Source organism: Lolium rigidum, chromosome 7 (assembly GCF_022539505.1).
Source record: "Lolium rigidum isolate FL_2022 chromosome 7, APGP_CSIRO_Lrig_0.1, whole genome shotgun sequence".
In the NCBI taxonomy this organism is placed as follows: Eukaryota; Viridiplantae; Streptophyta; class Magnoliopsida; order Poales; family Poaceae; genus Lolium; species Lolium rigidum.
The window spans coordinates 137,093,145-137,100,055 of NC_061514.1; the positions used below are offsets into that span (position 1 = coordinate 137,093,145).

Below are 6,911 nucleotides of genomic sequence, written 5' to 3' on the forward strand. Positions count from 1 at the left end.
GAGAAGGATGGCATGTATCTCCTGATGTGCCGCCTCCACGTCATGGAGGCCGGCCTGCTAATGCCGCTCTCCTTCCGTGTCAGGGATGACGCATGCCGGTGAGTAGCGGCGATTGAGTACTCCTTGGCGTCACGTCCGTTCTAATTTGTACTGTTGTTAGTGGCTACAGGTCGTCACCTCACGCGCCTCTCTGCCCCACACCGCCGCCGGCTTGACTCCTCCGTTGCGCCGCCTCCTCTGCGCCAGCATCGGGCATCGTCTTCTTTCCCACTGTGGCCGCCTCACCAGCAGCTACAGCCAGAGGTTGTCGTGGGGGGAAGGCGAACGGACAAGCAAGGCTACCACCTCGAGATATACAATTGGGTTCTCGCCCGCCTATGCGTCGACGCCGCCATCCCAGCAGAGATATTGCGGGTCTTCTAGGACGTGCTCTAGGGCACTTTCACCACCCGCTCGGTGAGTTCCTCCTCCCCAACCTGCCGATTCTTGCACACTGTACTGCCAGCGTCGCCGCTCATGCTTGTTTTTTTTTTTGCGAGAAATCCACCGATCTATTAATAATCATCAACGGTAGTACAAATAACCCAAAAAGTAAAGAAAATTACAAATTGGTATTCGTACCACCTAGCGACGACTACAAACACTAGCTAGCACGAGCCGAAGGCACCCCGCTGTCCTCGCCCCTCCATCGCCGGAGTTTGGCAAATCGTGTCGTAGTAGAGTTTGTAGTAGACAGACGGAAAGTCGTCGTGCTAAGGTCCCAAAGGACCAGCGCACCAGAGCAGCAACCATCGCCAATGATGACAACCGTAGATCGTAAGAGACTATCATGAAACCACACCAACAAACATGAAAACCGACCGGATCCCAGCAGATCCGACGGGCACACAACTCCACGCGCCCTCCGACAGCGCTAGATGCACCACCGGAGCGAGGATAGGGCGGGGAGGACCTTATTCTGACTTCAGGATGTAGCCGCCGCCTCACCATCCCAAAAAAGAGACTGAAAAGCAAACTAAATTAAGAACGGAAACTCCCCACCGATGAGGGACCGTGGTCCACCACACCTCCAAGGCCCCAAGGCCACCGGAGGCGGAGCGGACCGGCGGTATCGCCGGCGAGGAGGATGGAATCCTAGATGGGTTTTTTGCCTTTTTTTCCGCCGCCTCCTGGGTTCCCTTGGCACCATACCGGTTCGTGTGGCGACTGCAAAATTAGGCAGCAGCTAACCTAGTAGAACTAGGATCCCTGCCGCTCATGCTTGTTCGTTGCCCGTGCACGCAGGTACACAGTGGATGTGAACATGGTGAGTGCAGAGGACGTGGTGACGCACCAGCAGCTGCTCGAGGTCGAAAAAGAAGAAGAATACGTTAGTGTGGTTCCAGTAATATTCAACCTTTTGTCATGAATATATGGATGGAATGTTATCTAGAACCTGCAGTATGAGGTGTGTCACTAATCTCTGAAGCATAGGTTGTTTCAGTTATATACGTCTTGAAGAGGATCTGACTAGCCCGCCGTCCATCACACACCAAGAGGTCCCATGAACAACCTATGTCCCCTCTGTGTTATGCAAGTTATGTGAGATATCAGTATTCAAGCTAGATTGTTTGCTAAAAGATGGTTTAAACTTTCGATGAGTATGCAAAATTCACGACTTTATTCATACAAATGGAGCTCATTGCAAAATTAAAGCGTCCTTACATTGTGGAATAGAAATACTCTTAGGTGGAGAAGGTGAGCATGGTACTTGCTTCTCCTATATATGCACATTGGCAGGGTCCAAATAATAATATTTGCTCGTGTGTTGTCCCTTCATGTTTCAGTTATCCAATTGAAGGATTTGTACGATCCTGAAATGCTTTTATTGGTGTTATCAGGGTGCTATGTGTGCTTTTGTGACTGGCTACTGCAGGGGAGGAGACATCTATGTAGCTTGTGAAGTAAGCTCTCAGTTGTATTTGAACTGTAATGAAATTGTGGTTATTTTTGCTTCATTGTATAGATTTGAGGCCATTAAAAGGTCTAACGCCCAACCACTTCCTAGAAGAGGTGGTTAGTTTGTCTATAATATGTGATGTTTGCAATTTCTGATTATTGAAAACTTTGATTCCTTGTTCTGTCCACTTTCTGCGAGCAGAAACTCTGTGTATGCCTTGTGCAGCTCCTAATAGAACTTGACTACTTGCATGCTAATCATGTATTTCTCTATGTGAAGGTTGCTATACCCATAACCTTTATTTGTGTCCTACTGAAAAAGCAGTTTAGCAGCCGGTTAATCACCATTGTATTGTATTGTACTGTTTTCAGTGTTTAAATATATTTCTTATTTCTTACAAAGGACAAAAATATATTGCTTGGTAAGTATGCTCTGTAATATCAATGAGAAAAAATACATGGACTATGAACTACTTAAAATTGCTGATCACAATATCTTCTGTTTGGAATTTTGTTGTCTGAAATAGATGATTTTGGGCTGGTTAAATTTTGGCTTTATGCTCTTCTTGCTCTACTCTTAGGTGTTTTTTCTTTCTAAGTTTAGGAACTCCCGGTTAAATGTTGCCTTGAATTTCTTGTGGATATTTCATATGGTTCCAAGTCCAAAATATGGTCGCTAGGTAGGTATTCGTTTCTAATATTCAGTTATGTGTCTTATCTCAGTGTCGAACTGTTATAATGGCTAAATATCTGCAATCTTCAGGCTACTAGATCTTTGATATGGCTGCACTGAAGCATGCATTCAAAGTATTTGTAAGTAACTATGTTGGCATGCTCTTTTATTTATAGCTCCTTGCAAGTTGTAACACATGTGATGTTTCACCAAAGATGCATCTGCGATTTTAGTAGGTAGGAGCGGCAAGAGACTTATTTATCTTGTCTATCGGTGTCTGCATATTAGAAAGGAATACTAAAAGACTCACCATGCGCTTTTAAGATGGTTTTCATACTGATTTACTTTCTTTCAGTTATAGCTTTGGTACTCGCACCTTTTCATCGTGGATCATCGTTGGTGCCGTGATGTTGAAGTTATCAGTAGGTAATTGCTGAGGTATGTTCTTGTTTTATTGGGTCCATTTGCTTGGGCATTGCTGGTTTGCTACAACAATGGTCTCCTCTTTGCCTACATGTGTGTTCCATGGCCTACATGTTTAGTCAGCGGTTACTCCATGTAGTTTATTTTCCATCTTGTTAAAATAGTCCCCTTTTGCCATCTAGACATGACTAGCTATTTGTAGTGACATGTAATTTGCCTCTTGTCAACTTACTAGATTTTACCCAGTTTGAGTTTGGCAGCTCCTTCAAAGCAAATGGCTTGTAAGAATTACTTATGTAACCTCATTTAGTTCCTATTCACAGGATGGTGCTTGTGATACCTTGGTCATCTACATTACTGCTGCCATTGCAATATCTTGCATTTTGTGAGATTTCATTGTGGAACTAAACATAAATCGATTCTAATGTCATTCTCCATGAAACCCTTTTATGGAACTGCATACAACCAATCTTAATAACTTAAGTAGGAATATTTTTTTATCTGAGAGAGAATTAAGTTTGCGAAATTCCAGTCGTGTTATTCTCTGAAATTTATAGCATGTATACTATGTATCAGAAGTACTGCTATCCATGTGCAAGACACACATGCATTCCGGTTTCCCCAGTGATGTGCTTCATCTATCACAGCTAGGAGGAGCTATGAAAGGCCTATTTGATCAGGATTACAACAGCAAGAGATGTATATATGCAAGCCAATATTAGTTCAAAACTTAAGCAAGCATGTTTTGTCTAGGTCATGCTTTAAGTCATCGTGTACTAGATTTGATAAAATATCGGCCAAGCATTTTTCATGATTTTATTGCCAATGTAAAGTGACATGTCTACTCATGGTATTGGCTTCTTTTCAAAATTGAATGTATTGTGCCGTTTTGGGCTAGAACACAACTCTGGAGAGTTCAGTGTGCAATCAGAGTTAAGTAAAATAAGGAAGTAAACATGCAGCTGCTCCTATTAATTGTTTGTCAGATCCAGCGTATTTTACTTTCAATCTTTCATCCGGTGGAATTGGGATGCACAATTCCAACGAGGAGGCGCCCCAAGGGGCGCCCCAACCACTAGTGACTTTAAACTAGGTAATTCAAACTTGCACAAATGATTGGCTTGCCTCTGCCCCAGCCCTCAACTTTACCCGCCGGCCGCCCATCCAAATCTCGATTTCGTCCTGATCCTTGAAGATAGTGTTCCGAATCTTGGATCAGCGAGACAGCCACCGAGGACAATCGTCATCACGGTGACTGGATCCCAATCTGACTCTGCCGGGGATTGTTTCTGTGGCCATGAAGGGAGCCAGAACCGTAGCTAGCTCGCTGCCTCTTCCTCTCTCTCATGGTCGGAGCAGTGCCATTCTCCAACTGGATTCCCCTCGTGCCTGCCGTTTGGGTGACGATTCAGGTAATTATCATTTCCCATGTGCTGTTAGGTGATTAGATCCATATCTTTCGTATCTTTCTTTGTAGGCTAAACACAAAGCATAAGATGTTCTTCCATTTGACTCTACCACGTACTCCAAAAACTTTTAAATATCTCACACTCAACCTGCACAAAAACTACCCACGTACTCCATAAGATGTTAGCGGTAGCCATTTGACTGTACCACGTACTCCAAAAACGTACTGCATATTCTGGGTACAAGAATCAAGTTTCATTTATGGAAAAAAAATTGTAGCAGGACTTTCTTCTTGCACGTGTTGTTGCTGGTAAGACTTCTAACTTGACATTAAGGGCATATGTACAAACAGGCGCTAGGATCAATTTCCCAGCAGTTATATCGATTTCCTATCGGATCCCGGGATCTGGCTTGTCGCTGTGAACCTAGACGTCGAGCGCTCCCTTCTTTTTTTCCTTCGCTCGGATGGATTCACCCAGCGCCGGACGTTATCCACAGCAGGAAATAAGAGACTAGCACCTCAAATCTAGCGCCTAGCGTTGGAGTTCTGGGCTCGTACTCTAATACCTGACCATAATTTTTTTATTTGAGCAATTTGACCGCCTACACAAGAGGCTCCTTGTACATGCCCTAACATTAGAGTTATGCTGACATGTTATTCCGATAACAGTCAACGTCCCATATCAAGCTTCTTAGGTTTAATTATATTGTTGAATATTCTATCCTTTTTAGATTATATTTTTCCTAATGTGACCTATTAATTTAGATGCCGTTATTGTTATATCGTTGTGCATTACTACTTGTCTTCTCCAATATTTCTACAGACATGCAAGTCAATATGTTCATTGTCAGTGCTTGATCCACATAATACCTTTGCAAGCTCATAACAGGAGAAACCGACTCAAAAGTGCAGGTGAGAATGCCCCACTGCAGTGTAACAACACTTCGGTCCTGAGAGGGTTAAACTCCATCCTTTTTTAAATATAGAAAACCTAAGACATGTTTACAATTTTTGAAATATGAGAAGCTTAATTTGAGTTGCCGTGAAAATGTTAAGTTACTGAAGGTAAAGCAGAAGTGAATGCAGTTTGATTCCCTAATTTAGGACATTTAGGTATTTATGAAATTTTTCTAATTCTAGAGTTCATACTGAAGTACAAAGTTAGATTCAGCATGTTTCCTTTCAATTCCCACACATAGAGAGATCAAATTTTGGTACTAGTATTTTTACAGGCTTATTCAAATGGAAATAGATTTAATTAATAGATTCTGGCATTGTTTTACAAATCTGCTTTCTTCATGCATGATCAATCGTCAAATTTTTTTTTTGATTGCCATGGACGAACCTCATTTATCTTTCTCCTGTATTCCTCCTAGCTCATATAGAAATTTGATTTATTAAAGGTATGTTTGCCACACTGATAATTTTTTAGCAATTTCATCACCAATGGTTCCATAGAACCTCTCTGCCCGTTATCACAATTATGCTTCTCCGCTCGTTGCAGTCATACATAGATCTTGCAGGTAGTGGTATGAGGCGATCAATTCGATTGTTGTGATTTCAGTTGCGTTCTTCCCGTGGCCTTAAGAAGGATAATATTTTACTGTACTTTATTATAGCTCATAATAAAAAATTAGTGTAATGCATAATTACTTTGTATGTGGCAGCCAATCTAAAAAGGAAACTTTTGGGATATTATTTCCACAATATGTGTCAAGCAGGTCATGCACTAACATAGAATTTTTTTTTTCATCAAGCAGTGACTACAATGCAGATAAGTTTTTTTTCTCGAAAGAAGATCTGATAGCTAACATCAAACATGCAAGCATCTGCCCGTTCTTGTCATATTCACCATCTCTAATTTTGTTCCGCTCAGGATTTGCAGTGTCAAATGGAGGTTCTTCTGTTTTTTAAGTCGTATTCAGGTGCAAAGCATATGTGGAATACACTGTGTAGCTAAAGTTGTTGCCTAAGATCAAATTTTTTTTTGGGTGGCGCACATTAAAAGATTTCTTACGAAGTATTAGTGAACTAGAAAGGAGGCACATCTATGAACTCAGTGTATGCCATATGTGTTGTCATGAAGTGAAAAAATTGTACCGTGCTTTGGTTACTTGCCATCACGCAAACCATGGACGTGTTGGATCTTAAACTGTGATGGTTGCATCCAATGACATGAGAGATACCATGTTGTTCGCCCAGGACAGAGGCTATCAGAGATTGGTGATGGGGACCCATGTTAGTCAGTTTTTCAGCTTTGGATGGATAGTATGGAGCAGCGATATGTGTGTTCTCGCTAATTCGTGAGTTGCAGAGCTATAGGTCTTCGTTCCAAGGTTTTTGGAGTTTCTCCTTGCAAGGAGAGAGGGGTCTGAAGAAGCACATTGATGTGTGAGAGGCACATGATATTTAGTCTGTTTTTCTTTGACTTTGATGTAATCCATTTTCTGCTCGACGTTGTGGGAACTT

General features: G+C 42.1%; 1 long non-coding RNA gene across 3 annotated transcripts; it reads left to right on the forward strand.

Moving 5' to 3' along the window:
* Nucleotides 1-1,384: 1,384 nt before the first annotated feature.
* On the forward strand, nucleotides 1,385-3,939 carry LOC124676462. Of its 3 annotated transcripts, XR_006993640.1 has the most exons (5): nucleotides 1,385-1,737; nucleotides 1,881-1,943; nucleotides 2,543-2,847; nucleotides 2,967-3,049; nucleotides 3,611-3,939. It is a non-coding gene; the product is annotated as an uncharacterized LOC124676462 (long non-coding RNA). The 3 variants fall into 3 exon arrangements; XR_006993639.1 differs by having other exon boundaries at nucleotides 2,967-3,939; XR_006993641.1 differs by having other exon boundaries at nucleotides 2,543-2,751; nucleotides 2,967-3,939.
* Nucleotides 3,940-6,911: the final 2,972 nt, after the last annotated feature.